This window comes from Lutjanus erythropterus, chromosome 7 (genome assembly GCF_056507025.1).
Source record: "Lutjanus erythropterus isolate fLutEry1 chromosome 7, fLutEry1.hap2, whole genome shotgun sequence".
In the NCBI taxonomy this organism is placed as follows: Eukaryota; Metazoa; Chordata; class Actinopteri; order Lutjaniformes; family Lutjanidae; genus Lutjanus; species Lutjanus erythropterus.
This window is the reverse complement of record NC_139323.1, coordinates 5,051,436-5,074,465: the sequence shown is the minus strand read 5'-3', so window position 1 is coordinate 5,074,465 and position 23,030 is coordinate 5,051,436. Positions and strand designations below refer to the sequence as shown.

The window sequence follows — 23,030 nt, the reverse complement described above, 5'->3', positions numbered from 1 at the left end:
TGTGCTCTCACCGTGCACTCAGGGAGATCAGTGCAGTTTGCCGAAACCTTTTATATCAACCCTGTTTTTTATGTTGCATTTTGCTTTTTATGTTTCCATTTCAAAGAGCGAGCATGATAATTTGATGGAATTGCAATTCTGTTTTATTTTCACGTTAATTCAACCTGACATTGTGTGTTCATGGTAGCTGGTTTATATTTGGAATATGGAGGATTATTTTGTTTTGACCAAAACAGCTGGCAGGGAGTGACATATCTGTCCCGCTGATACCGTTTTCAGTCAGTGGAAGCTGTGGTAACGGTTGCTAGGAGCAGTTAACATTTTTCATGACAATTAAAAGTAAATGCTGATTTATTTCTGTAATTAAGCTTACAACAGTCTGCACTGCTTGCATCCATCTCCTCCATGCTTGTCAACATTTTTGTGGCCATCTCTCTGTTGCTGTTTTCATGCATGCAGCTATTTTAGTGGTCCTGGCACAGAAGGAAGACATCAAATTGATTCTGAATGCTGATTGGCTGATACTTGTTATGACTGCAGGTGAATAACTAAAGGCTTTCAGAGACTGTTGAGCCATTAAGGTGAAAGATTTCCAATCAGTCAGACAGCTTATGCCCATTTAAAGTTATCATGCTGATATAGAACCACCTTTTAGCTGACATTAGTAAATGTGTCACTTAATTTGGTTTTATGATACATCTGCTTGCTTTGTCAGCTGCAACACATGAGGGAGTGGACTGCATGAAGTATGTGATTGGCAAATGTAGCTAGCAGGTGGCATACTGACATGAACATAAATCTTGGGGCCAGACATAAGTCCAGTCTCATTCCCAACTTGTCATATACTGATGATTTGTCATTGCGATTCACACGGACAGTACCTGAAATCGATGCACCAGGCTTTTCAAGTGACTTCAGTATAAACCCACCAGGCTTTCAACGTGGTACAGTGTTGCTGGATGCAAGATACAGCAATATTATATTGCAAGTTTAAAATTATCGTATTTTAACAGAAATTATTGTACATACAGAAACAACCCGGGAAGGGGTTGGGATACTTTGCTGAATGGCAAATCTATGCCATGTGCACCATATTACATGGAGACTCTGTCATCCGAACAAGATGGCAACTTTGTATCACTTTGCACGAAATCAGTCACAGCCCATCACGCAATCTTCTTTTTACCCGTCAAAATAAAAGCTGTGTCACTGTTCTACCAGCTGATCTGATCGGTTGGTCTCAGACAAGGTTTCATTGTAGGTTTATGGAAATGTGAAAATTATCATACATTCTACCTTATAGTTATTTCAATGATGGTATAGATATGGTAATTTCCATATATCTGGAAATGCTGATGTGGTATGAAGAGGGAGAAAATCTAGAGGTGAGGTCCAGGGTTTGTGTCCCATGTAAAACCAAACATTATTAAAAGTTGTAAGGTACATAATGTTACATGTGTCATGTGACTTTTGTCTTGGAAGTCTCGTCTTCTCCTACCTGAAGTCACAGTGTTTGGCTGCTTTCACGCCTAAATGTCCAGAGCAAGTTATCCAAGCAGACTCAAGATCTTTACATATCATACCAACATTTTGTTGCCATCACCTACATGGGCTGTCTCACTGTATCTGACATCGATTGGTTTGTAGACTGGTGTGCGTCTGATGTTGTGCCGTGTTTAGAATTCGGCAGGTAGCCTGACTTCATTGGCCGAATTGTTTTCATACCAGACCAAACAGTTTTTATGTCTGGACCGTGAGCTGGGGGAGGTTTCACACCTGTAATTTTAGTCCAGATCAAACTGAAAAGCCCCAGGCTCCAGACCAAATGAAGTAGGTGTGAAAACACCCTTAACTACATGTTTAAGCTTTCTAGCCACACCAGTTACACCCACTAAAGGTCTATCCTGTGCTTCATTATCACACGCCAAGGGACAGTGACAAATTGTAGATATGTGACAAGTTTGGATGAGAACAGGTTGGACAAATATGTCGGCTATCGGCGTTTGGCTGAATCGTTCACTGACTCTTTTTTTGGGAGCAATTTTTGTCATTTTATTTAGCTAATTAAATGGTCTAAACCAGTAAGAGCCACTGCTCAGCGACACACTCTCAATCAGTGCCACAGTGCACACCCACTGAGTCTGAGGGGGAGGGAAACATCCTGTAGAGCCAGACTATTCTCGCATCTAATTTGGTGAATTTATTTTGACCAAACAAGAGTTGACGATCGCTGGAACAGTGGAAAGACAAACCACGACAGTTCTGGTGAGTTTTAACACACAATATTGGCTGCCTGGCAAATTTTAAACATACTGCCCAACCCTATCACCATGTCTGCATTTCCAAAAGTCCTAAGTTGTACCCTTTAAATCTGTTGCATGGACAGACGCTTGGTGAAATTAAAATATTGGAATCAGACTCTTTATGATTCATTGGAATTGACTTGTATTTTCGGAGCCTGTGGAGAGCTCGATGAAAGCCTGCAGGTTGTCTGTATCAGCATTTTCAGAACGGATATCGATTTGCAAAAGAAATGCAATGCATCAGTGTATGTCATATTCATGTGACGGTCTTCCAGAACAAATAGAGACAGTGGGTACGTACTGCATCTAAACAGTGCCTGTGTGCTGTAGTATTAATACAACGGGCTATATTAAGCCCTGCCATGTCACAATGAGAACACTCAAGCTAAAAATAGAGAGCCGCAGAGCTGAATGAAAATGTAAGGCAAAGAGATTATACCTCTTTTATGGCATTTTTGAAAGATGCGCAGCAAAAATATTAAAGGGTAAAATTGCTAGTGATCTCACATCCAAGAGCTGTCATAATCTATGGATTGTGCAGAGTAGAACAGACTGTCAGACTCTGCTCTCCTTGGAACCATACTGAATCATACTCAATTATGAAAACAGCATTCAACATTCAAAAGAGTTGAGCGCATAATGTTTCAGATCACTGCCCTGATTAGAGCGGTTCAGTCTGGTGTTACAAGCTGTTTTCAACTCATTTCTAATTCTGGCATTTAGCAGCTAAATACAGGTGAATGTTGTAAAGGTTAAAATACAGCACAAAGAGACAGAACAAGGTCAGAAAAAATCCGCATTGATTGATGGATGAGGTCTATTTCCAAGGCTCGTGCTTTTCATGATGGAGTAACCTGAGGACAATGTTTCTGTAAATTTTAAGTTTTATAACTAGTGAGTTGGCCGTGGCTCAGGTGTGGAGCAGGTCGTCTGCAGATCGTAGGGTCAGTGGTTACCCACCTCCCCCTGTCCACATGTCAAAATGTCCTTGCACAAGAAACTGTGTCCCTTTTAGAGTTTTAGAGTCCTATACCGGGTTGGTTACTGGCAGGTGACCAACAAAAATGTGTTTTTTCCGTGGAGAAATCAGAAATAAAAATGATAGTGCAGTCTTTTCAACATCTATATCTAATCAGTGTTTTATTTTGGAAGTCTTTGACACAACCTTTGACCCCACATCCTGCCAAACAATGGAACGTTACTGATCTGACAGCAATGAAGGCTAAAACATGAAGGAAAAAAGACTGTGCTCAGTACAGTCCTGTAGCTACATCTGTACATGAACAATTATTTTTCTCGTGGTCTGATGATCCCCGTGAAACAAAGTGTAAGACTTCCTGTCCAGTAACAACCTCACCTTCTGACCGAATTGTGAAGATTTTAATAAAATGTAAAAAGCACATAGGGAGAAGCTGTACAGAGACTAGCAGTGACCAATCAGCTGAGGCCAGTAACAGCGTTCAGTCAACAACTGTGCTCAGTTAGTCTGTAATGGTACATATAGTGTGCATGCGTGCGTGCACGCGTGCGTGTGTGTATGCCAGCTATAGGTAAGTTAATGAAATTCAGTTATTAAGAATTTTTTGGCCTGGCAAAGATCATGGTCCTGGTTGTGTATTTGTGTGTGTGTATGTCCATAGCTCATCTCTCACACTACTGGACCCATCTTGCTGATATTTTTAGTGCACATTTATGACTGCACGCTCAATGACCTCTCGTGGCTGCAGTGATCCGCAATTGCAGAAATACCTTTAAAAAACCTATTTTATTGACTGCTCTGTTTTATAATCACTGCTGACCCCTCACTCTTTACTCTTTACCTGCCAGTAGGAGCCCCAGTTCATTAACAGCTGCTAGGCTAAAAACAAGGCTTAGCTCGTCTGTTGCAGACCACATTTTGGCCTTTGTCACGGCTCAAAAACTGATATCCATAGAAAAGTTTCATTTCATCTTAAAATGGTGGTTGCATCTGGCAGGTTTGGTTGCATTGCAGTAGGTGCTTCACCATCTGCTGCCTGGCAGAGATCTGCACTCTACTGAGTGACCTCATCTCATTAGTATTGATTTGACTGGTTTGTTGGTAGTTTGGTGTAGCTGGACTGATGCTAGATTTTAATACCAATTTTAATATTGTAGAGCTTTAAAAATAATAATGGTACGTCTACTGATTTTAATTTCTTAACACAAACTCTTAACATAAATAAACAATCTTGTTACAGATCCCTTAGATTTACAAGATACATATTCATTAGTTATTTTACAGTACTGAAAAATATGCTGATGAATATGTATCTACAAGCTGTAATGGAGACACTTACTGGCATTTCTCTGCTGACACCTTGTTACTTATCAGCAGAGACATGTAATTATATATCTGTGATAAGCTGATATCTAGTTTGGTTATTTATTGTTACATGATGATAAGGTGGTTCTTTTGAATAATAAACTGATTGACTAATGTGACATGATGTATGACGTCTGTCCGCTTTGTTTACTTTATATATTCATATATCCATATGCCATTAATGGCATTTATCGGCAGCCCAACTTACAATATCAATATATGACATTTCCAACAAGCAATTATGGCAGTGGTATTGTTCAAAGGTTTCAAAACCTTCAGACAACACCAGGAAGTCACAGAGCACATGCTGATGTTAAAGTAGCAATAATGTAGCTATTGTGCAATGCAAAAATGAGCACTGCAGTCTAAATAGCGAGTTAGTATTTAAAATAAGTTGTAATCCTGTTTAATATGCAATCTGGGGTTGAAGCGAGTTGTTTCCCCCCGCCAACTCTTCCCCAGACACAGCAGAGCCAGACAGGCATGTCCTCCACTGTAAATTGATCAGCCGTCAATTGTCTATCAATATAAATTTAAGCACGATATTCTGAAAACAAAAGCCCACTGCTCTAAAAATAACACACTCTGAACAATGAGTTAAGTAACTGCCTGTTTTTCTGCCTGCCAAACTCCATTAACATTTTTCCTCAACAGTTATAAACATCTGCGCCTTGTACAAGATTATTAATGATTTCTTACAACTCATAAATAGACACTTACTCATTCAGCAGAAATTCTGCATTAATTTGAACTTGATTAATGTGAAACATGTTGTTCTGGTCAGGGATGGAAATTTCAAAGGAGAACACCACGTCTGTAATGTTCATGTCAAGTGAAGCAAGTATTTCAACTGACCATGTTTGATTGATCTCCAATGACACATTATGGTCATTTTATGATTTATTACTGTAAATATATTACAGATTTCTCCTTTAAATTATAATTTTTTAAATCATCAACTCAAATAAAAAGAAACAGCTGCAGGCATACATAGATGAACACAGTTAGAAGAGTGCAACTCTCGAAACAAACCAGCCAACCAAAGAAGCAGTAATTTGTCAACCAATGAAATCTTGCTTGCACGCAGAGTATTGACAAGCGATCAATACGTGGTGCAGGTGGGGCTGGTCCATCAAACAGCACAGAGAGTGGAGACTGCTACTTTCCTCAGGTTTTCTCGGTCAGTTCAGGGATTTCAAGAAAGAACCTGCACTCTCACAGATCTACTTCAGTTTCAGGTGCAGCAGTCCTGCATGAAATCAGCTTTTTTATATGAACAAAGTTGCGATTTCAGAGAGCCTAAATGTTTCAGAGGAGAGTGCATGTGTGTTCTTAGCATTCAGTCAGAAGTTTTCATGTGAGCAGCCCTCCCCTAAAGGGCCTGTTAAAAAGTGATGCATTGCGCCCAGCTGCACAGTCGCTGACTAAGCCTTAACGTTTCCTCCAGACTTTTTCTAACCAATTTTTTGAGGTTCAGGGATCAGTTCACTGGCAGTATTATTGGATTCCAGCTTGACACATTTTGTTTCTGAATCTCTGAATTTAGAGGGTTATTAGCAGGCAGCTCACGTCACTAATCACAGATACCAAGCGGCTCTTTGTAACCGAATGAAGGGAGAGGAATTAGAGCCAGTTTCCTCTACCAGGTGGCCGCTCACTTTCTGGGGGAAACCACGGCTTGTTTGATGTGTCGTTTGACCCTGTGAAATTGCAGGAGTTCATTTTGCTGAAATGATAAATCTTTATGAGAAACATGAGCTGGCAGGCTTTTGAAAGTGTGCTCTGTGATGTTAAGTTGAAATGGATACCCCCTGTCAGAGCCGCCACAGCAGAGGTAAAGAGAGATGTTCTTTGTTGCGGATGGATTTAATGCCATTGACTCACTTGTTTGTCTTGAAGCAAACAGGTCCTGCTGTGCTAAAATCACTCTTTTGTAAATGGTTAAAGGTTCAAGCTTATTCATAGCTTGTTAGCACAAATAAATATATATGAGATTATTTTTCTTTAATCTGTACTCAAGTCCCTTTGAGAAGCGCTAAACTAAACTCTTTCCAAAGGGGTTAAGCACTGTAGACTGTGGAGGAAATGGACTGAATATCTGTGAAATGCCAAATTTATTACCTGTCACTGAACTTTTCTATTCTACACTAAATTAATAAATAAGAAGACAGCAGCTGAATGACAAACTCAACCCAACAACAACACAAAAAAACAGCAATACTGCAAAATGTGGGTGGTGGGAGGTGAAATGATATAATAATAATAATGATAATTTATTTTTATATAGCGTCTTTCAAGGTACCCATGGCTGCTTTACAGAGTATGAACAAAAATAAATAATTTAGTAAATAAAGAAAATAAAACAAGGAGTGTGTGTGTGAGGCTAGATGCTGTAAGCCGTGGTGAATAAGGGAGCTTTCAGAGGTTTTTTGTAAATGTCCAGATATGGGACGTTGCTGCCAGAGAGTTCCAGTGTGTGTTGGCTGACACACTGAAAGCTCTGTCACTGACAGTTGGCTGGAGGCTGGAGCGGGAGGTGGAGAAGCAGACCTGTGTCCGAGGACCGTAGGTTCCGGGTCGGGGTATATGGGTGGAGGAGGTCAGTTGGGTGCTAGGGAGCGAAGACCACGGAGGGACTTGTAGGTGAGGAGGAGGATTTCGCAGCGGATGCGGGACTTGACTGAAGCCAGTGAAGCTGGACGAGGTTGGAGGTGATGTGCTGCCAGGTTCAGCTGCACATGTTGGAGCCTGTCCAGGGTCTTTCTGGGTACCCCCAGACAGGACTCCATTGCGGTAGTCCAGACAGGAGGTGCTGAAGGCGTGACGACTAAAGTATTTGGTGCGGATTTGGTGATGGATTTGATGTGAGACTGAAAAGAGAGGGTGGAGTCCAGAATGACGCCCAGGTTGTGGACCTCTAGGGAACTCAGCGCCTTGGGGTCACAACCATGAACTCTGTTTTGTTACTGTTGAGACTGAGGTTTGATGACATCCATGTTTATTTCATGCAGGCAGTGCCTATCTTACTCATTTTTTGCACATTAGTTCTAATTGCATATGATAATTTTTCCACATCTAAAATAGCTTCTTTTATTGTTAACCATAGTTTTAGTTTAGTTTTATCACTTGCTGTCACCTGCTGTATGTTAAAGCAATGTATGTCAGCAGTGTTTATTGTCCCTGGTAAATGGTTAATACCCAAGTATTTTTTTTTTTGTTTCTAGTTAATAAATCTAATGTGAAATGATGACAAACTTCAACTGATACTGATACATTTACATTATATGTTCAGTCCATATAAATATTAATTTGTAAATTTGTCAGTATTAATTGCAATGCTAACATTGTCTGAACAATCAATCACATCATGACTCCACACAACCATGAGTCAACATGCAAACATGCACGCGCATATCTTTAAGAAAATTAAGTCTGCGTTGATGGTAATTAAATACACATTCTGTTTGTCTTATAGCAGTTTTGGATCTTTAATATTTTTCTGTCCATTCTGCCCTGTTGAGATTTTATCTTGTATTTGATTGAGACATGAGGTGAAAAATGTGTCATGTTCCGATCTTGATCCCTGCCTTTCACATGCCACGTTAATGGAAGTAATTATAGCTCATTTGTTTTGTAAGGGACATTTAATTGTCAGGAAAATATGTGCCCATACTGTGCCCCTTTTGTTCTTTGCCTGCGAGCTCTGTTCTGCAGAGAAAACCCCCACGACTTCACACTCACTGAATTTTTCTCTTTACTTCTGGATCTGACAGCTTTCATGTTGCTCCATTTGTGGAGCTGAGGTCGCAACCTGGGGAAGCCATTAAAACCTACTCTGTATACTGAAAAATACGGGGTCTTCATAAGCTGCCACTGGTTTTAGCTGTTACTAATGATATTGGATGGAATGGAAATCGACAAAATGGGAGGTTTTGTGTGGACATCCTGAGACTTTCTGAGTTAAAATGTATGATCAGCCGCAGAGAGAGGACCTAAAGAGGAAAGGTTGTGTTAATGTCCGTTTGGTGAGACTGAAGACAAATGAATTAAGCACTACTACTTTGCCATTTTAAGGATGCTTGTACCAAAGTAAACAGGAAGCAGTCAGATAACAGGATAAAAATGACAAAGCAGGGAAACATGACTGCCTTTCACATATTCCTCTTGGATACTGCTACTTTTATTTTTCATCACTGTATTTTTAATGTGCTTTTGTGTTAACTGACCATACTTGTCAACCCTCCCAATTTCCCCAGGAAAATCCCACTTCTCATTGCCATCTCCTGGTTTCCTCCTGTGATCACAATTCTCCCTTATTTCTCCTGATTTTTGACAGATTTCTGGCACTACACATTCGTGTATAAACCCCACAGATCTAAAAGTATACAGCTAGAGCTTGAGTCTTTCCTCGGCTCTCAGGAAATACAACATGGATGCAAACTTTTTAAGTAGTAGTAAACTGTGGTTGTTAGCAGCTCAAAACTGCTGGAATCGGACTCAGTTAATCCAAGAGTGATGCTGAACTGTAGATTGTTGTTGGTCAGTTGTTCACCTTCATCACAGAATGGATGAACATCTCTTTTCTTAGTAAAACACAAGAAATGTCAAATAGTACTGCTGGGGCTGTTGGCTCGGCTGACGGCAAAGTCCAGTGCGGGATAATTCAAGCACGAATTAAAAGGCAGGTGAAGATCAGTTAGGAACTAGACAAACAACAAAAGAATATGATAACTAAAACTAAGCGATCAAACAACAGCCGACCTTGCAGCATCTGTAAGGGTCAGGATGTGACAAACCAGTGAATGACACGTCGTGACTGACAAGTGTTTCCAAAAGTCTCCGTTTCTTAGGCTGTGACGATGACCACATTACTGCAACACTGCGGTCAAGTGATGCTCACGGCACAGTTGAGCTCATTACCATCATCACCATGAATTCTATTTTGAAGGATCAATCTAAGGCTCAGCTCTGTTTGGTTGTAAAGTTACAATGCCTGCTTTAGCGAAGCATTGGACTTTTCTTGGTTTTGAGTAGTTGCAGCACTTATCAAGTGACAGACTGTGACCTGCACTGTACATTTACTGCCGCATCAACAACTTAGTTGAATTTTCTACTCCACTATGAGCAGCATTGTCACTCACTTGCTGCTCGCTGTCCCTCACTTCCACACCGCACACGCTTACATCCTGCCCTGTTCCTTAAAGGAGCTACACTACACCAATGACAGTATGCGCCATTAAAGTCCAAGAAAAGGTCATTATTAAGGCAGTCATGGTAAACCAGCATCCTGTGGTATTAAAAAATCCATACTGTTACAGCCCTATCAATTCTGCACATCCAGACTAAAAGAAAAGCAGTCCTGGATTTTAAAACTGAACATTTTAGGTGTCCTAAAACACCAGAGTAGTGTGGACAACTGCTGTTGTGTGGGTACAGCCTTAGGAGCAAGGGACTTACTAGATAAATGTCCTTCATCCGTGCTGGTTTGTTCCTATTGGATGATTATTAAAGAAAGACAATTTAAGAACAGACTGTATGTCAGTTTTACGTCTTTGTCAATTGTTGATTCACCACCGCAACAGTGTATTGTATCGAACACTGTTGTGAAGAAATGATGTTTATGTAACCAGTGGTGGACAGTAGTGAAGTACATTTACTTGAGTACTGTACTTAAGTACATTTTTTGAGAATCTGTACTTTACTTGAGTATTTGTTTTTTTGGAAACTTATTACTTTCACTCCACTACATTTCAAAGACAAATATTGTACTTTTGACTCCACTACATTTCTAGGAAGGTTGTTGTTACTTTTCCACTAAGCGCAGCTTTGAAGTCAGCTGTTGGTGTTTTTTTCTTTTCTAAAATGCAGTTGGTCACATGACGTGTTCCTCACAAAAGAAAACCAATCACAGAGCTCCTCTCAAATAGGATTGATGTAAAAGTGGAAATACATCATCCAGGCGTCTGTAACAAGAACAAACTCTCCCTCTGTCATTCAAACAAAAAGCTGTAATGGTGACGGCAGGAGAAAGACAAAATTAAATCTCAAGATGTTATTATAATTATTAATTATTCCAGGTAGCTTTTAAAGTTGGATTGTTTTTATTGGGGTGAAAAATACCACATAATTCATGTATATATACTGCCTCTGAAGACAGAAAGAAATCTGTTATTTAACAGACTTGGAGAAATCCTTACAGTCGACTTCAATCTGATTTAATGATGTGATTTTAATACAGTTACATCAGAAAATGACAACAGCTGTCTCTTTTGTTTCTGATTGTATTTCTATGCTGAAGTTTTTATAGGTGGTAGACTTTGAGTATCAGAGAGGTTCTACAAGCATCAGTGCATCATTAGATGGTTTCAGAAAGTTACAAGCTTCTGTAAATGCATCATGAAAACAATACAGCATGTATTGATATTAGAAAATGTACTTTGTAATTTGTACTTTTGAATACTTAAGTATTTTTAAAAACATGTACTTTTGAATACTTAAGTATTTTTAAAAGCAAGTACTCTAGTACTTTAACTTAAGTAAAAATTTGACTGCGCAACTTTCACTTGTAGTTGAGTAATATTTGACCAGGAGTATCTGTACTTTGACTCAAATACTGGGGTTGAGTACTTTGTCCACCACTGTATGTAACACTGAAGGATGTTACGTAATATTCTTCTGAGAAAATGTAATTGCTGTCTATATTATGTTCAGTGACAACATTTTTCTAGTCAAGCGGGTGGAATGTCCTCGTATAGATGGTGTGTGTGCATGGGTGACGAACAGGGGGGTGAGTGATGAGTGTGTGTGTGTGTGTGTGTGTGTGTGTGTGTGTGTGTGTGTGTGTATGCGTGCGTGCGTGTGTGCGCCTCTTCCATTCATAGCTGGAAACCCCACTGTTAACCATAGACTATAAACAGTGTTAACAGACAGGTGATAACCTCCTTAACATTAGTGGTTTTCCAGGATTGTGAATGTTAGTTTTAGCGAAGCAAGTAAAGACAGACAGAGAGCACGGGACAACAGCCAGAGATAAGAAGGTTGGCTGAATGCGAAGTTGTGCAACTTTTTTTTTTCCCTGTGAAATAATTAACTTCAATACAACACACGACATGCTGCCAACAACACTGTTATCAAGGTATCAGGGCAATTTATTACCATTATAAAAGGCAGGATTGCCCAATGAAATGAGAGCTGTGGCTCCCAGGAACAGGATGATATATATGAGAAAATAAAACAAAAACAAAAAGAAATACAGTTCTTTACACACGTTTGCACCCAAGGCAGCAAAGAATGTTTTAGTTTCCTTGATATACCCTGGCCTCTGTGGTGCATTTTGTGAATTTGCATCAGGTTAAATGTAAAAAGCAGCAACAAAATTATGATGATAATATAGTAGACAACATTTACAGAAAACACATGAGCTCTGATTGTGTTTTTGCTTGAAATATAACATATATATATAATATAATATATCATATAAAAAACTAATTACAAATACTCACATTACTGTAATTAAGTTGTTTTTTGGGTACTTGTGCTTTATTTAGTATATTTTCAAGTCTGTACTTTAACTCGTACCTAAGTATGCATTAGACTATGTATCGACTTATCTAATTTGAATTAATATCCAAACCTTTCACATACAGTTGTGTAGCCAATAAGGTAATCTGAAAACACGCAGACCAATGAAAACAGACATACGGACCAAAAAAAAAACAAACCCTTTTGATTAAATTCCTGCTCTTGATAATGTATTAAACATCAATGGTTAAAAGTAACTAGTGCTCGAGTTGTTTACGAAAAAAATACTTGTTAAATTAATTTGTAAACACCAGTACTTTTACTTGTAATTAAATAATACTTTAGTAATATCACAGTACTTGTACTGGATTTTCAGTGCTCTGTCCACCACTATATATATATATTTATATAGCCACTAGCCACAGTGGCTGGTGAGCAAATAAGTTAGTGTCAAGCCCTGCATAGGTGACACATCTTTCAGCAATATAGCTGGAAAACAGATAAAAACTAAAATCTAGCAAAATCTGAAAGAGCTACTGGCTGCAGCATCTACATCTGTTGCCACAGGTGGGTGGTGAGGGTGGATGGTGTGTGTACAAGGGTGAAATCCTCACTCAGACTGAGTGGGGAGTGATGATCACGTGAGTGTTTGTGTGTGTGTGTGTTGGTTAACCACCAGCTGGTTATCCAGATAACCAGCTTAATGTCAACGATTACCCAGAGTCAACGGTGTTAGTTTCAGTGAAACTGGCAACCCAAAGACAGAGAGAGACTGCGGGACAAAAGCTAAACGATTTGGCTGCCAGCCATGATCAACAAACTTCTCTTTTCTTGTCCAAGACAAACTCTGAAATAATCAGCTTTCATACATGTGACGCTGCCAATATTATGGTGTTGTGAGTGTTGTTTGAGTAATACAGCGTGTTCTCATTAGTCTGCCTCTTTTGTCCATGGATGTGTGACAAGAACCACTGTCTGTTTTTACCAGAAGGTGTGCACACAAGTATCTACTTTTTCTTTTTTCTTTTGACTATGCTTAGTACAATGAATGCTGTCTCCACCCGACTCAGTGTAATTAAACACAAAAAATATGAGCTTGATCCTGTGTTGATGGATGATAGTTTTGGAGGTCAACTTTCCCTTGTTTGTACATTGGTGCTACAACCTGTTTTATATCTCATTCATTTTGGATTCTATTTTATTTCTGTCTTTAGTTTATTTATTCTCCCCTTGCACAGCTACTTTTCTGCTGCTGTGTGAAATCAAATTTCCCCTGGGAAAATCTCATCTTATTTTAAAAATACATTGATGGAAACATGGCTATTAGATGAGCTGATACCCTTTTCACTTCTGATTATTGGTTCTCAGTGAAGCGGCTCTGTTGTGTGTTCTGTTATTCACCTAGTTACAAAAGGTTTTTGTGCTAAAACCCCAGTTTGACCCAGTTTGACCCATCAGAGACCGGACAGATCTGTTCCCAAACAAACAAATAAACCCCCCCTCCTACTTATATCGCTCTTCTTTACTGACGCCAGGTGAGACATGAAGGAGGGGTCTGTCTCACCTGTGCTGGGTCAAACCCTGAGCAGAGCTTCCCAGCGGAGGCAGAGCCCGCCTCTCAGCCTCCAGCTGAAACCCAACACCTGTGACATCATGCACGTAGACACTGGCTGGCCGGCTCTGCTCTGCCCCACTGCCGCTCTGCTCTCACAGAGCTGCAGGCTGCTCACTGCTCTTCACTCCCAGGAGAGATCAGCCGCTCTGACCCCGGCGCTGCCTTCAGATCAATCACGCTGCTGCAGAGCCGTGAAGCTCTACCTGCGGCCGACCTCGGCGGTCGCACACCTCCCCCCAGGCTCAGGGCTCGGTCCCCTCGGAGGGGAATTGTTTCTACGGGGCTTTTGTTGGGGGGATTGTTCACTTGTGAGGAACGGCGCTGAAGGCTGCCAGCTCTAACTCTCCTCAGGATACTCTGCTTCTCTCCATGGAGCCTGACGCAGGTAAGCACTCGCTGTTCAGCAACTTGTGAAGTTTTCATGCTGAACGCGGCCACCTGCTCACATGCCACATGAGACTTTTATTTTTTCATTAGAACTTTGAGAGTGGCTCTCAAATATCTCTTCATGGCTGCTCTGAATATCATCCTGTCCCTGGTTTAATTGTACAATTCATGGATTGCACTTAACAACAAAAGACCCTGATGAGTAGTTCGAGGGTCTGTGGGCTTACACACACACACACACACACACACACAGCAAGTGAAGTAGATAGAGAGGAAAGAATGAGCAAACAACAGAGAACACTGAACACCTCACTGTGCCCGCAGGAGTGAAACTTCTACTCCGCAGTGATTCACAAACATGAAGAGTTTTTACTCGCTGTCCTTGTTTGATGCTCGCCCACCTACATGTTCCACGCCGCCTCGACTGGAAGAGTTCAACCAACAGATTTTCATGAGCCTGGCGGTGATAGTTATAATATTCATGTTATTTGTAGAGTCATTTTCTAAACAAAGTTAAAGTGCTTCAGGGAAAATTAGATCCACAAATACTTGCGATGCATTTTACATGAAGCCTGCGAGCAAAAATCCACATGACGAAGTAATAATTAAACATGTTCATATTACTAACATCTGAATGGTACAATAAGTGAAAGAACTGGACAGACTTTGATGCCTGAGGGCAGGCTAATACAGTCAGCCAGTCTTGTTTAACTGATCAATTGTTCTGTCTGTGAAATGTTAGAGAATAGCAAAACATGTATCACACTTTCCAGTCAAAAGTCCAAGATGATGCTTTTAAATGTCTAAAGCTGGTACCAGTCACTTTTGAGATTAATAAATGATTAATATTTATTTTTTCAAACAATTATCACTTAAAATTAGAGCTGCAATGAACTGTTTCGTAAGTCCAAAAGACTGGATCATCACCCACAGGTGGGTCACAGGAGATTTTATTTTGGTCGCCAAATAAGTAAAAGAATATGGAAGAAATTTAGCAGTATAATTTAATTATATTATTTTAATTTAGTAGGCCAAGGATGATTCCAGATGAGAGGAAATAAAAACAATAAGACAGCTTCAACATTAGGGCTGCAAATAATATTTTCATTGCAGATTAATCTGTCGCTTATTTTCTCAATTAATTGATGCCCAAGATGATGCCTTCAAATGTTGTTTTGTTCACAGCAGGAACCAGAGAAATTTGACTTTTTTTTTCTTTAAAGAATTTCTCAAACCAATTAATCTATTATAAAAATAGTTACAGATAAATTTAATAATCCATTAATCGTTGCAGCTCTAGTCAAGATAGTGTAAGGTGATGTGGAAATGGCAGTAAAAATGGTCAGGGACATTCATTTGTGCACAAATTAAGTCTTACCAAGATTTATTAAAAAGGTCTAATGTGAATTGGGTTGCGATGGTTTGTCATTTTTAAAAATGTAGACCCCCCCCAAAAAAAGTTCAGGGAACTTTTTTTTTTCTTTTTTGGAAAATTGTCAACTTTTCTGGTAATCAATTAATCGTTTCAGTCACATTTCAAGCAAAGATGTCAAACGTTTTCTGGTTCCAGCTTCTGAAATGTGATGATTTGCAGCTTTTTTGCCATTTATGTCAGCAAATTAAGAGTGTTTTGGTTTTTGGACTGTTGGTTGAAGACGTCACTTTGGGCTCTGTGAAAATGTGAAAAGCATGTATTGCATTTTTTTTTTAACATTTTATAGAAAAGACAATTAATCAGCTAATGGTGACAACAGTCAATAGATTAATCGATATTGATTAATGTGTATTAATTGTGTCGACTAATTTACTAAAATTCTATTGCTGTCCAGAGCCTAAGAATACCTACCATGACTGAGTTTTCTTAAAAGTACATGTGAGAAAAAACTAAGGGTGGCTTCATCTAAAGGGATAGTTCACCCAGAAATGAAAATTCAGTCATTATCTACTCACCCTCATGCTGATTTGATGATCGGATTTACTTTTTTAGTCCACAAAACACCGTTTAGGAAAATAGTGTTGCAGAATCTTCCAAACTATTCCAGTGAATGGTGAGCAGAACTGTCCCTTTAAGTAAAAGAAGCAATACTATACTGTGAAAGATCCAGCTTTGAAGATGTCACTGAAGTAGGCTAATGCCAGCAAAATGTACTTAAAGAATCAAAAATACGTCTGTGAGTGCTATGCTATTATATGGTACAGTTCTGCGCATTTATGTAAGGTATTTTCAAATAGATAAACATACTAATGGGGACACATTTAAACACATCATCCTCTCATTTTTTTGACTTTCTGTACAAAGTGAAATGGCACGCAGGCTCAGCAGAAAACTTGAAAAGTCTTCAGAAGTGTCTGGACTGACATGGAAGGAAACTTCAGTGGGCGCCCAATGACAAATCAAAGACTTGCCTATTGTCTCTGGGTGGCACAAACTGAGGCGGCGATGCATCTGTCTCTGTGTGAGCTGGAAATGTTTCAGCTTGAGAGAAAATGGCACTAAACCTGAGGTTTTATGACTCCACTTGGAAGAGAAGCAACCTGGTGCAGCCAGTCACACCAGTGTAATTCACTTCAATAGATGGTGCCAGGCGTACAGTGATGCGAGGACTGCTTGTGCTCTCAGTAATCTGACTAGAACATCAAGTTAAGACAGTTAATGAAAGAGGGCATATTTGTCCTCCCACTCCTCGCTTATGACTGACAGTCTCTGCTGAAGAAGAGTTCATACTTGAGCAGAGGAAGGAGAAAGCACCCCTCACTTTCTGATTACATGTGGGGGGAAAAAAAGACATATTCCCCTTTATAATCAAGCTGTTTGACTGATGTTGCTAAGGAGATTAAAAAAAGATAGATGGAGGAAAAAAATAGAGATTTGGAAAAGAATCTGAAGAAACTGCTCTCACAAACCTTGTTCCTTGGCATCAGTTGTGGCGATGCAACGTTATGTCCAAATGTTTTGGCATTTCAGTGTTGATAATCAGATGATTTTGAAAAGTTTGTGTGTGGATGGAAAACTTGATCTGCAAGTATGACTGGAATTCTATCATGATGTGATCTGTTCTTACAGCTTTTTTTTGAATGATGAAGACTGGATCTGTGTTAGTTTTATGTATTCATAGTGAAGCTTAATTTATAAGATCTTTGGCTTTAAATAGTAATGCAACTGATTTCAACACATTTTTTTCCAACATAATTTACCCCAAGAAACTTATCTTCAGTCACTCTTCCTATTTCTAAGTAGTTTATAGTTAGTTTCCTGTCTGAGTTCATTGGACCATTACGAAAAATGTAAAAATTCAGTTTACTGAAATTCAGTGTTAATTTATTTGCGTCAAACCAACACTTCACAAATATTGTTTATGTATAAAATAAATAATAATGGTCCTAACACAGAGCTTCCACAGGTGACTTTCAGTAATTGTGATCTGTAATTCTGTAATTCAACGTATTAACCAGGAGAGTGTTCCTCTTATTCCATACCTTTGCAGTTTTTTTTCTTTTTTTGATAATAATTCATGATAACATATATTTGTGTTACACCACTTGTTGATTGATTGATTGATTACTGATGATTAGTTATCAAAAATCTCATTGTGTTAAAGTATTGTGAAAGCACAAATAGTCATCGCAATTGTCAAAAATTTCCGATCTTCAAATGATTGGAATCGGGTGGAAATTATCGGATTTAACCTTACAAAACAACAAGCGTGGCCATGTTCACGTTTTAAATTCATCCTGAGGTACAAAGAAATTGTCAAATGGAATGACAATGGCTTAGTTTTGATTTTAATAAGTTCCACAACATCAATATGTATTGTTGCAAGGACAGAAACAACACCGTAAACGTCACAATAAAAAAATGTCGATAAAAAATGTGATCGGGACATCCCTAGTCAAAAATATTGCAATTTTACACTTTTTCCATATTACCCAGCCCTATCCTTTAGGTGGTCTATTTGACTGCAATTCATCATATGCTATAAGATCATCATAGCTGCAGTATTTGAGAACTTGTAGTATATCACTTTAGAGAAAATGTGCATACAGAGATATACACAGCCTTAGCTGCAATTAGCAATTGTTTTTATTATCAAATAATCTGTTGGTCATTTTCTTGTTTAATGGATTAGTTGTTTGGTCCATAAATATCAGAAAATTGTGAAAAATGTTAACCAAAGTCCATGGTGACTTCCACAAACAGGTACTGTTTTTTCCACCACCCAAAAATGTTCAGTTTACTGTCATAGAGGAGTCAAAAAGGTTAAATCAGAGAGTTGCTGGTCGAGCAACCAGGTCATGATTTCTGAAAAGAGACATTGCTGTTGAGTTTTTCAAATCTGTTTTTGGACTAGTGCTATTTAATCCCATTGTATTGGAGCAAAGGTGGAAATCTCTATGTCTGATATCTCTGGAGTTTTGCAACTCACGCCAAAATAAGTATAGATAGAGAAACAGCACTGTCCAGACTAGAGGAAAAATATGTGTTTTTGATTTCAGGGTGAACTTTCCCATTACAGAAATGACCCAGAATGATTAATTTAATAGTTGACTAATCGATTAATGCGATCAATGTACTCTAAAATATGTATAAAATGTTCGGGCATTAGCTCGTGTGGACAAGAACAAAGAGACAGCTTGGAATTGATCGTGTGGAGCAGTGGAAGTGGAAAAAAACCAACAGGCTGATGGGCAGAGAAAAGCAAACTTCCCTCTCCCACTCAGTTCATGTGGGCAGTGTTAGCTGTTGCAACAGGTCATCACCTCATCACTGCTTTCTATAGCCAATCACATGTTGCTTCTGACCCCGGCGCTGAGAGCTCTCCCCCCTCCGTACACTCGGCCTCCTCCCGCTCTCTGCGCCGCATGCAGGAATCTGAGAAAGGGGCTTTGCTCGCGGCAGGTTAATTGCCTCTGAGATTCCTGCGCTAATGGAGCTAATCCCGCCTTTGTGTGGCTTTGCGCTCTAGATTTGAGCTTGTTTGCTGGGTTATTGTGTGAGGTCGCATGCATTAATTGAAAAGCGCCGGGGCTCTGCGTGCTGTTGTCTTTCTGATGAATCCTTCACGAGGTGCTCGGGGGAGGTGTTGTGTTTTCCCCTGAACCACTACTAAAGACATCCTCAAGGAAAATATACGCTCACACACACACACACACACACACATCCGGTTGTCTGAAGTCTGTGTGTAACATTTTACCACAGTTGGATAGAGATCAAGCTGAAGCTGCCATTACCACTGGTAATTTGGTAGCCTTATGAAGAGAGCTATCCGCTGTAGTCCTTCCTTCTTTGATGTAAGAATTCAAAGTCCCGTCCCTCTGCCACAAGCTTCAGAGGCACAGTTCAAAATAGATGGAATTTATTACCATTTTATTTTCCTGCCTCAGTTATTTAGGGTGTCATCCATAACTGAGGTCTGTGTGGAGCTTAATCCCTCACATGGCTCGCTCTTTGTGGGTTGACATTGCAACACTTTCATTTGTTTTTTTCTCTGGTTTTCACACTTAATCCAAGTTCTTTGTTAGAAATGTGTTAGCAATAGGAAGTGATCTATGGCTGATCATAAATAAGAGATGTAAATATTCCACTCTGAGCTTCCTTTTATTCCGTCAGCCTGGAGGAATCCTCTTTGCCGTGCAGCAGTCAGTGATGTGCTGCCTTCGGAGGCCAGTTACAGGCTCCCTGCAGCATCTTCTCAGAGTCTGCTGCTCATCAAGGGGCCTCTCTGATTCAGCAGCTGCAGAGAAAATCCTTCAAGGGATTGCTCAGGGTTTTGTAAAGCCTATCTGATTCATAATGAACTTCAGATTCTTCAAAGAGCTGCTGCACCCTTGTTACTTTTTAGCATTCTGTCAGTCAAATGTGATGGAAAGCATTTCCTGTACAGTACTTAACAAGTCTGTCTGTATGTTGTGGCGCAAAATGGATTTCTATGCATATTTATTTAAATTACCGGCTATTGCCATGGGTGGAATGTTAACATAAAAAAAACAAAAATTCAACACATCCTCATATCTGAATGACAGAACAGGTTAAGTGCCAGTGACTCCCAAAACAACATCCTACTGGAAGTCCTTTACCTAAGTTGTGACATCAAACGTGTGGTTAATGTTGTGAAATGGCAGTTTTCTGGTTAGATATAGGCATGCTAAATTACTTGTGTAATGGGACAAATTCAATGTAACAAGATGAAAATAGTGTAAAGCATGTAACAGCAAAAACAGCATAAAGGTTGTAACAAGACAAATACAACGTAACAAAACGAAAATGACATAAAAGATGTAACAAGACAAAAAAGTCAAAGAAAACATAACAATATGAAAATGACGTAATAGACATAACAAGACGAAAAAGACAAAAATGGTATAAAGGTTGCATCAAGACTAATATGATATAATAAGACATAACAAGACAAAAACAATGTAAAAAGAAAAAAATAATATAAAAGATGTAACACAACTAAAACAAAATAAAGATGTAACAAGACGAAGACAGTGTACCAACATGAAAACTACGTAAAGGATCAACCAAGAAGAAAGTACATAATAAGAAGAAAATGGTTTAACAAGATAAAAGACGTAACAGGAAGTAAAATGACAAAAAATACAGACAGACAGAGAAAGAGACTTGATCACAGAGAAAAGCTGAGGTTCAGTTTGATGGACATTTTTATATTCTGTTCAAAGCAGAGGGCAACTTTTTACTTTTATACCTGAAGTACATTTCAGAGCCTGTACTTTTCACCTTTACTTGAGTAAAACAATTAAATCAGTACTTCTACTTGAATATATGATGTATGTACTTTTGCCATCTCTGTGTAAGTAACCTAAAACTTTTGATAAATTAACCATTTGTTTCACATTGAACTCAAACCCTGGTGTCCTGGGTGAAAGTCGTCCATCCATCCAAATGTCCACCTTATAATGACTTTCTCGTTCTTTATACTATATCACCTAACTTCCTGCTTTGCTCCTGCCATAATTACTACGGCCACTAGAGGTCACTGCCTAACAATGAAAGTAAACATGAGTTGTAATAAGCTGCTTGTGCAGGTGACCTTTACTCCTGTTTTTCTGGTGAGGACTGGGTCCAGTGTTAAGTCTAGTGTTTAACCTCTCATAAAGTGCCAAATTGTGACTTTTACACTTTGATTTTGAAGGGATTAAACAAATTAGTATTTAGCAGAGGTGACACCAAGTCATTGTTTTACAAGTCACAAGCAAGTCTCATGTCTTTGCCCTCAAGTCCCAAGTCAAGTCGTCCTAAACTTTGAGCTTCAAGTCTTAGGTCATAATGCTCTCTTCACTAAATGTAATGCCATTTCAACAACAGCCTTGTGTGACTTCAGATATCAAAGTTGGAAGTTGTTGCATCTTCATTTGTAATTTTCAATTTGCATTTTGTTTTTCTGTCAAACACTGCAATACTTTTTATGTACGCATTAATAATTTTTTACATTTTCCCATCATTTTTGGTTCTAACGGAGTGGATCTGAGGAAGTGTTGACTTGCTGAGAATGAATAGTGTTGATGTTCGTTTACTCAGGAAATGAAGGAGAATGATTCAAGGCCTGCTTTTGGCTTGGAGGAAGTCTGAGTTGAGCATAAAGTCAACAAATTTGTGACTCGTGTCCACACTAATGCTAATTAGTGCATTTTAGCGTTGTTGGTTGGTGGATTTTGTTACGTTTGGACAGAGTCCGTCTAGCTCCCTCCTGTTTCCAGTCTTCATGGTAAGTTAAACTAACCAGTTGATGGCTGTAGCCTTATATTTCCTGTACAGACATGAGGTTAGGTTGACCAGACATCCTGAAAAATTCAGGACAGTCCTGAATTTTGAACAGCTGTCCTGAATCCTGTCCTGTTAGCCTATAGTAGTAGATAAAATGAACAAGCTAAAACAAGAGCTGTCTTCATGCTGTATCAAATTACTTATGTAGGAAAAAATTCCTGCTTTTACTTATTTAAAATGTCCTGTTTCTTTTTGTAAAATATGTCAGAGTATTATTGATGTGTTTTCACACCTATTGCACTGATTAAGCTATCATAAATAACAGATTGTTGATGTCACTGGAGGAATTTGTGAAAAAAATAATGTGTTTGTAAGCTTCTACAGCTTAATGCCAATCTTAGCTGCAGAAATGATTGGCGTTAGTGTCTCATTTTACTCTAATTTATTCTATACCGCCTACACCAAACTCTCCTGTCCTGAATTTCACCCATCCTGATCTGGTCACCCTACATCAGAGTGCTGTTGATCTTCTCATGTCATTACTATATTTCCCTATTGCATTTCAGTAGTTGCCATGAGCAGAAAATCTAAAAAGGAAATACTGGCATTGAATGCAGCCTGGGGTTTTGCAGAATGGTCCAGTATGAGGGTCTGGTCTGGTCTGAATATTTTGCCAGTGTGAATGCTGGTGTGACTGAGGACTAAGAGTATGAATGATGAATGAGACAGGGCTCTTTTTAAAGCCCTCCACCGTAACGTTGCGCGCGGAGGTATGACAGTGCAGCCTGCGGACCTCCGGAGCAGCTTCGCCGCGCCGCCTGTGTGTGAAGTCACCAGCACAGGATGAGTCCCGACATGCCTGCTGAATGCAGCGGGGGTGGGGTTGGCGGGGGGGGGGGGGGGGTCCACCTGACTGGCTGTTATGACAGGAGTTATGGTCTAAGACAAGCACTCTCTGCCTTCGTTTCACTGAGCCCGGCTGAATGGGACAATAAAATGGAAAGCAGGGGAGGGCTGGGATTCTTTGAATATGTGTCATCATTCATACGCAGAGGGGGATATTTATCATCAGACGGAGCTGAGGGGCCGCCCTCGTCTCAGCCAGCCTGTCTGTCTACAGATACATTAGTATGC

The 23,030-nt window shown here is 39.4% G+C and overlaps 1 protein-coding gene across 7 annotated transcripts in view; it reads left to right on the top strand.

The window, feature by feature from the left end:
* Positions 1-23,030, top strand: part of ptprfa (protein tyrosine phosphatase receptor type Fa) — a 467,935-nt gene that overhangs the window by 82,986 nt on the left and 361,919 nt on the right. For 6 of the 7 annotated variants that reach the window (XM_084722451.1, XM_084722450.1, XM_084722449.1 and 3 more), the window contains exon 1: positions 13,883-14,168. The exons of the other annotated variant lie outside the window; for it this stretch is intronic. The gene's annotated coding sequence lies outside the window, so the exon portion shown is untranslated. Of the gene's footprint in view, positions 1-13,882; positions 14,169-23,030 lie in introns of those variants that run through there. 7 annotated transcript variants of the gene reach the window in all.